General features: G+C 40.3%; 1 protein-coding gene and 1 long non-coding RNA gene across 3 annotated transcripts in view; one reads left to right on the forward strand and one right to left on the reverse strand.

The window, feature by feature from the left end:
- Nucleotides 1-7577, reverse strand: part of LOC138155470 (uncharacterized) — a 440018-nt gene that overhangs the window by 393614 nt on the left and 38827 nt on the right. The gene's annotated exons all lie outside the window — the stretch shown is intronic.
- MTUS2 (microtubule associated scaffold protein 2) overlaps nt 1-7577 on the forward strand; it is a 732715-nt gene that overhangs the window by 175371 nt on the left and 549767 nt on the right. The window lies entirely within an intron of this gene.

Below are 7577 nucleotides of genomic sequence, written 5' to 3' on the forward strand. Positions count from 1 at the left end.
CTTGTCATGTAACACTGAGTGTTAGTGCATAGCATGTATTTGTCTTCTACTTTGGTATAGGCAACATTTTCAGTATCCATAAAGATAAGAAAGATAAGATTGTGGCTGAATAGTATAGACAAGGCAAGGGGGACACTTTTTTTCTCTTCTCATACCCAAAGGCACCTGAGCATATTTATCAGTAGATGTAAAGGAGTTGCTATTAAGGGAGGCATTCAAAGAACATTAGACCTAGAATGGGCACATCACCAGAGACCCCTGAGAATTACAGAACCTCACCCATGAGAAATAAAAGTCCATGAAGACAAATGGGAGGAAGAGGATGATGACCAGAGGACAGTCATCCAACTCTGAGGGATATTGTTATGCTAAAGTGTCTTCTATAGTCAGAAACTAGTGCCTAGAGACTACAGTCTTCCATTTTTGTATCCTTAGCACATTGTAGGAGCTACATGCCACCTATAGATTCAACATGCATTTATTAAGCACCCATTATGTACTTCCATCATAGGAATACAGATCTAGGATAGAATTTCATGTATGGGAACCAGTAAGCCAATTTCAATTGAAGGACAGTACCCATCCCTCCCTTCAAGGTATTATTGGGGAAAGGTAGCAAAGGATCCATGGAGGTAGCCAAGACAAAAATCACTGGGAATGAGAGAAATGAAGGGGAAAGAGTCTTAATAGTAATGAGAAACTGGAAGACTGGAAACAGAATGAGTAGCACAATAAGAATGCAATCTGATCAAAAGTGTCCAGGACTTTCTGGTCATGGCTTAAGGCTTTGATTCAAGCTCAAAGCCTCCCATGGGACAACTTACTCCTGGTTACTTCTAAGGAATACAGTTTATTGCAATAATGCTGCTTTCAAATCAAAATGTGTTTAATTAAATCAAGAAAATTTCTTTTGTATGATTTAACAGCTGTTTGTAGAACACAAACACCAGTCCTCCCCTGCCTACCTGGGACTCTTATAATGATGTGTTTTGTACTGACTGCTGGAGGCCACCTCCTTGAATGGTGGGTACAGATAAGTGCAATGTCCAGAGTTTGGGAAAAATTTTTTTATAAGTAGTGGACAGAATGTTTAATAGGAAGGAAAGAAATACACATTTATTAAGCATCTGCTCTAATCTGGGTTAAGTACTTCACAAATATCTCATTTGATCGATTTGAATTTGAATCATTGGCATAATGCTCTATCAGCTATCTATCTAGTGATTTCTAGCTGTTATTCTGGCTCTAGAATGTTGGGCTTTTCTGAGTTCTCTTGTCTGATTTTTATCCCTTTTTTATCTTCTTCTTTACTTCTTGGAAGTATAGTGTAGCATTGGGGCTAGATTGCTTGCAGGCATTCAGAAAAGCTTGTTTGGCTGTTCCATTGGCTTTGAGGAAAGGACTTCGAACTGAGTTTGGTAGAACTACATAGAGATACAAAGAGATAAGAGTGAGATGCAAGTAAATGAGCTTCTGGAACAGAGTATGAGGAGTGAAGACAGAGAAATGGAAGGAGTGGCCTGGAATTAAGATAATAATAGCTAACATTTATATAGTGCTTACTGTGGTGTCAGGCACTGTGCTAAACACTGGGGATACACAGAGAGACAAAAGACAGTCCATGTCCTCAAGAAGATTACAGTCTGATGAGGGAGAAATGCATATACATGTGTATACACTATGTATGTGTGTGTGTATATATGTATGTATATACATACACACACTTACCTGTGTGTATTTCAAGCTATATGCAGGATAAATAGGAAATAACTAACATAGAGAAGACTTTAGAATTAAGAGGATTTAGGAAAGGCTTCCTGTAGAAGGTAGGATTTTTTTTGGAGGGTACTTAAAGGAAGCTAGGGAGGCCTGTAGTCAGAGTGGAGAAGGGACCATCTTCCAGGTATGGTGGACAATAAGAAAGAATGCCTGGAGCTAAATGATAGAATATCTTGTTCATGAACCAACCAGAAGGTCAGGGTCACTGGATTAAAGAGTATATGGCAGGGAGTAAGGTGTAAAAAGTAAAAAGTCTGGAAAGGTAGGGGGCTTGGTTATGGTAATCATTTAATATCAATTTAATAACCAGCACCTGACCCAATCAACCAGAAGAAGAGCCTGGACCTAACAACTTCTTTGTTCTCTGAGTAAACTCAGAGAATACCTCTTCCTATGTCAACAAAGCCAGATGGGGCATGTTTTATGGCCATTAAGGATGAGACCCTTAACCCAAGGAACAAATTTGAGTAATGGGACTTTTTCTTATCTTAATATTTTTTGGACATATACTATGTTATGGCAAGTTAATAGTAAAGAAAACACATATTCTGAGTCATAATTTCAATCGACACTTTGTCAGCTTTCTTATTTTATTGTATTTACCACCCATTCAATGATTAAACATTATGAAGATCATAAATTTGACCATCCTGAATTGGTATGGTTCTAAAATGTATTTAAGCTTTCTTATTCTTTAGTTCAGGCAGTCAGAACTTAGGTTTTGGCTACTTGAACATATAAACTTGCTAGTTTTGTATAGCTTTAAGGGAATAAACAGTATGAACTTGTGTATCACCTAGCCTGTTTACCTCTTTTAACCAAATTTTCAAGTTAACAGTTATGAAAGGCTTTTTATTTTGGCCTTTTTTTTTTTTGAATGCCAACAGAGCACTTTGTCTTTGTTCTTGGAGGCTCTAGGGAGCCCCCAGAGTTTATTGAGTAGGAGGATGCTTGGACTTGTATTTTAGGAAAATCACTTCAGTGGCTGAATGGAGGATGGATTGGAGGCAGGTAGACCCACTAACTTACTATTGCAATAGTCCAGGTGTGAGGCGATGAGGGTCTGCACCAGTGGTGGCAGTGTCAGAAGAAAGAAGGAGAAATATTCAAGAGATGTTGCAAAGGTGAAATCGATAGGCCTTGGCAGCACATTGTATATGGGGGAGAGAGATAATGAGGAGTCCAGGATGACTTCTAGGTTGTAAGCTTGATGGACTGGGAGGGTGATGGTGCCTTCTACAGCAGAGAAAGTAGAAGGGTAAGATTTAGGGAGAAGATAATGTGTTCTGTTTTGTACATATTGAGTTTAAGATGTTTAAAAGGCAGTTGGAGATGGGAGATTGGAGGACACTGGAGAAAATGGAGCAGCATGTGTAGATTTCATTGGCATAGAGATGGTAATTAAATCTATGGGAGCTGATGAGATCACCAAGTGAAGTAAGTGGTATAGAGGGAGAAGAGAAGAAGACCCAAGACACCCGAGAGAAACCTACATTTAGAAGGCATAATTTGGAAGAGGATCCAGCAGAGGGGAAGTCGTTAAACAGGTAGGAGGAAAACCAGGGGAGATGGTGTCCTCAAAACCTGAATAGAAGAGAATATCAAGGAAGTGAGAACGATCAACAGTGTCAAAGCCTATTAGGAGACTGAGGATTGAGAAAAGACCATTGGATTTGGCGACTGAGAGATCATTAGTAACTTTGGAGAGAATAGTTTTGGTGAAATGATAAGGTGGGAAGATAGATTGTAAGGGGTTAAAAAGTGTGAGAGATGAGAAATTGGAACCTGTTATAAATGGCCCATTTCAAGGGAAGGGGAGATAGGAAAATGGTTAGCAGTGATGGAAAGATCAAGTGAGGGGATTTTTTTTCAGTATGGGGGAGACAGGGGCATGTTTCTAGGCCATAGAGCTAACAGGGAGGGAGAGATTGAAAATAAATGATAGAGTGGGGGTGACAGAGGGAGCAGTCAGATGGAGGAGACAAGGAGTGGGATTGCCTGAACAAGCAGAGGGGTTAGTCTTGATAAGAGGTGGGACCATTTCATCATGTGAAACCAAGGTGAAGGAGGAGATAGTGGCAGAAGGTACCTCAGTACCAGAAGATGAGGAAGAGAGGAGAAGGGGCAGTTCATGGTGGATACCCTTAATTTTTCCTGTAAAATATGAGTCAGCATTCTCAGTAGAGAGAGTCGGGGAAGGGGGTAAGATGGTTTGAAAGAGCCATTGTGATGAGTGGAACAGTGAGTCAATTAAGGAAGTATATATAGTAGGTATATATAGATCTTTTTTTCATTGAATCATCTGGCTGCTCTATAATTCCATGAAGGCAAAATCCATAGAATCTTGAGAGATGTTATTTCATGAAATGCAATCAATCATGGGCTTCGAACGAGAAGAAATCTTAGAGATCATCGAATCCAACCTTCTATTTCAAAGACTAGGAAACTGAGGAACAGAGAAGATAAGTGCCTTTCTTGGAGAATCTTAACTAGCATCTGAGACAGGAATTTAGACCTTGGCTCCAAGTCCTGTGTCACAAACGCATTCATCAAATATAAGTGGAGCCCTGCCTCCATAGATTGACTTAGAAAAAACACAAAGTAACATTACCAGTGTTGCATTGTATTTTTGTTGAACTTGTTAAACATTTCTCATTGACATATTAACCTGGTTTGGGCATCTCTGGCGAGTTTTCTGTACTTTACTATGTTGCCTCTCAAGAGAGAGAGAACCCAGGAATCAATACTACTTGGATTCAGGTTCTGCCTTTAACGCATGCTTGGCTGTGTGACATAAGACAAATCACTTAACCTCTCAGTGCCCTACGTAACTCTGAGACTAAGAGTTCATCTATCTTAAAGCAGGTACCAACCAGAATTGGCAAGTTAACTTACTGGAAATTCCTATGCCAATGAATTAAAACAAAAGATTCATAGAATATTAGACGTAGAAGGAACTTCTTTGTTGTTGTTATGTGGTTGAGGCAGTCAGGGTTAAGTTACTTACCCAGGGTCTCATAGCTACCAAGTGTTTGAGGTCATATTTCAATTCAGTTCCTCCTGATTTCAGGGCTGGTGTTTTATCCACTAATATAGAGGGAACTTTGAGAAGTCCAATCTTCTATTTTCTAAACATTACAAAGGGTTGGTTTTCTTTTCTGGCCATAAAATTCTTTAGCAATAAGGATACCAAAACCTCCCTCAATAATTGGTAGTTTGTTTTGATATTTAATCAGCATTTTCATTAGAGATATTATCTTTATGATAGCTTCAATTTATTTAGCCTTTAAAAATCTTCCACAAAACCATGTCAAGTAGACAGTGCAGTTCTTATTGAGAGGAAACTGTCTCAGAGAAGTTATGTGACTTGTTCGTGGTCAGAGCCAGAACCCAAACTTTTGAATCTTTCCTCTAAATCCAACATTTGTGCTCTAGAGCAAGTTGCTTCTTAGTAATGTAACCATACCTCCTTTATCTGGCTAGCAATCAAGTAACTGTACCTGTTCAGAATATAGGAACGAGCCAGGAAAGAAACGGGAGGAAAAAAGAAATCCTTGGCAGCTGAATAAGATGCCACAAAATCCATGAGTAGGCCAGGGGTGGGGAACCTGCGGCCTTTAGGCCACATGTAGCTCTCTAGCTCCTGAAGTTCCCCAGGTTCCCCACCCTGAATTAGGCAGTCCCACAGAGCCTATTCATTCTAATTGTATACAAATGGTCCTGATGAGCTTGATGATTTGGTTTCCAAGCCATGAGGGATTAGAAACTGAAAATTAAAAATAAGTGGGACTGCTGCAAGCAGACTTAATGATAACAGCAAGAAATGACAACTTTCTGTCTAATGGAAAAATCATAAAAAGGCAATGTAAGAAAGAACTCAGAAAATGGAGTTAGCAGCCTGCTGTAGCTGTCTGAGCCCGTGGAGTGTAGGGATGAGCAACCTGCCCAATGTAGTGGGGCCCTGAGGTTGTTGCTGTATCCCTGTGCAGGCAGATTTTTTTGTTGAGAGACTTCATGGTCATGCAGAAATGCTACATCTCCAAGACTTTTCCCTCTCCGACCACAGTCTCCTGTTCTTCCCCCACTACTCCTGCTGAACCTGATTGTATTCCTTCCTGTTGGCTTCCTTGCAGAGGAATCAACTCAAGGCAGAGTAACCCTATGAGAATACCAAGGTAGACAGGGCTGAGCTGAGCCAGGGGGCAAATCATGGCCGTGGCAGCATTTTCCCTGTGATTTAAAATGTTCTCTTCTCCTTTTTCAAAAAGTCAGGAACTGGGGTGGCTAGGTGGTGCAGTGAATAGAGCACGGCCCTGGAGTCAGGAGGACCTGAGTTGAAATGAAGCCTGAGTCACTTAACACTTACTAGCTATGTGACCTTGGGAAAGTCACTTAACCTCAGTTGTCCCTCCCCCCCCCAAAAAAAAAGCAAAAAAAAAAGTTAGGAACCAGTAAGGACAATGGAACTACCCAGAGCACTATTTTCCCACAAAACACTCAAATCTTGAGTTCTGTCCTTATACTGAAACCCTGGAGAATTAAAGAATTCACCCACAAGACTAAAGGTCCAGGGACCCTGATATTCTCTGAGCAGTGATCACACTGTCTGCCAATACTTGATTCTTCATAGCAGACAGCAAACAATACTGTGTGCCGGGAGCTAAGTGTCAGGAGTAAAAATGCAAGCAAAAAGAGTCCTGTTTTCAAGGAACTTACATTCTAACAGGGGAAGAAAAGACATAAAAGGGAGTTGGAAAGGTGGGGCAAGGGAGGGAGGTTCTTTTGTGGTGGCAAATTCTGGAGAGTCAGAAGGGACCTTGGAAGGACCTCACCTATGGGAAAGGGGGTTGGTATGGTGGAGGATGTTCCTGAGTGGGTGCCTTCTGCATTGTTTCCACAGAACCTCAGTGCCTAGTTTTAATTACCATGGTATCCTATTATTATTGCTATGATCAAATACCCTGAGTATTATTACCACTTAATCTCATGTCATTCCCCTTCCCATATTCTTCATTTTAGGTGGCCTGCACTATATGCCATCCCTTGTTCTAGTCCTGCCTTCCTTGGTGCAGGAAGGACATAATTTGAGTTTTGGTGCTTGGTGGCAACTAGGTTCTCTCTTAGTTGCTGCACTTTGATTAATTTTAATTACCTGTCGAACAAAAATGGTGTACTCACCCAGTGTAAAGATCATTCACCTTGGTAGAAAAAGCATAAGGGAAATAGAAATTGTTTGGTATCTGCAAAATGGGAATATCATATTGACCTGCCAATAATAATAATGATCATAATGTATTGTTGTTATTTAGTTTTTCAGTTGTGTCCTACTTTTAGTGATCCCATTTTGGGTTTTCTTGGCAAAGATGCTGGAGTGTTTTGCCATTTCCTTCTCCAGCTCATTTTACAGATGAGGAAACTGAGGAAGACAGGGTTAAGTGACTTGCCCAGGGTCACACAGCTAGTATGAGTCTGGGTTTAAATTTAGGTTTTTTACAATTTACAAATGTTATCTCATTTAATCCTCACAACCCTGGGGGTGGGGGATTAGGTGTTATCATTATTCCCATTTTACAGGTGAGAAAACTGAGGCAAACAGAGATTAAGTGATATGCTAGGGTTTGAATCCAGACTTTTTGACCCCAAATCTAAGACACCTTTCACTATAGCATGCTGCCTTCTATAATGGTTTGGAGAATAGATACTAGAATACTTTTCATTAGAAGTTATGTTCCTTGGAAATCATGATTCATTTGTGTGTGTGTGTGTGTGTGTGTGTGTGTGTGTGTGTGTGTGTGTGT

Source organism: Petaurus breviceps, unplaced genomic scaffold (assembly GCF_028583685.1).
Source record: "Petaurus breviceps papuanus isolate PSGF00001 unplaced genomic scaffold, PetGlider_PUasm1.0 91133, whole genome shotgun sequence".
Taxonomy (NCBI): Eukaryota; Metazoa; Chordata; class Mammalia; order Diprotodontia; family Petauridae; genus Petaurus; species Petaurus breviceps.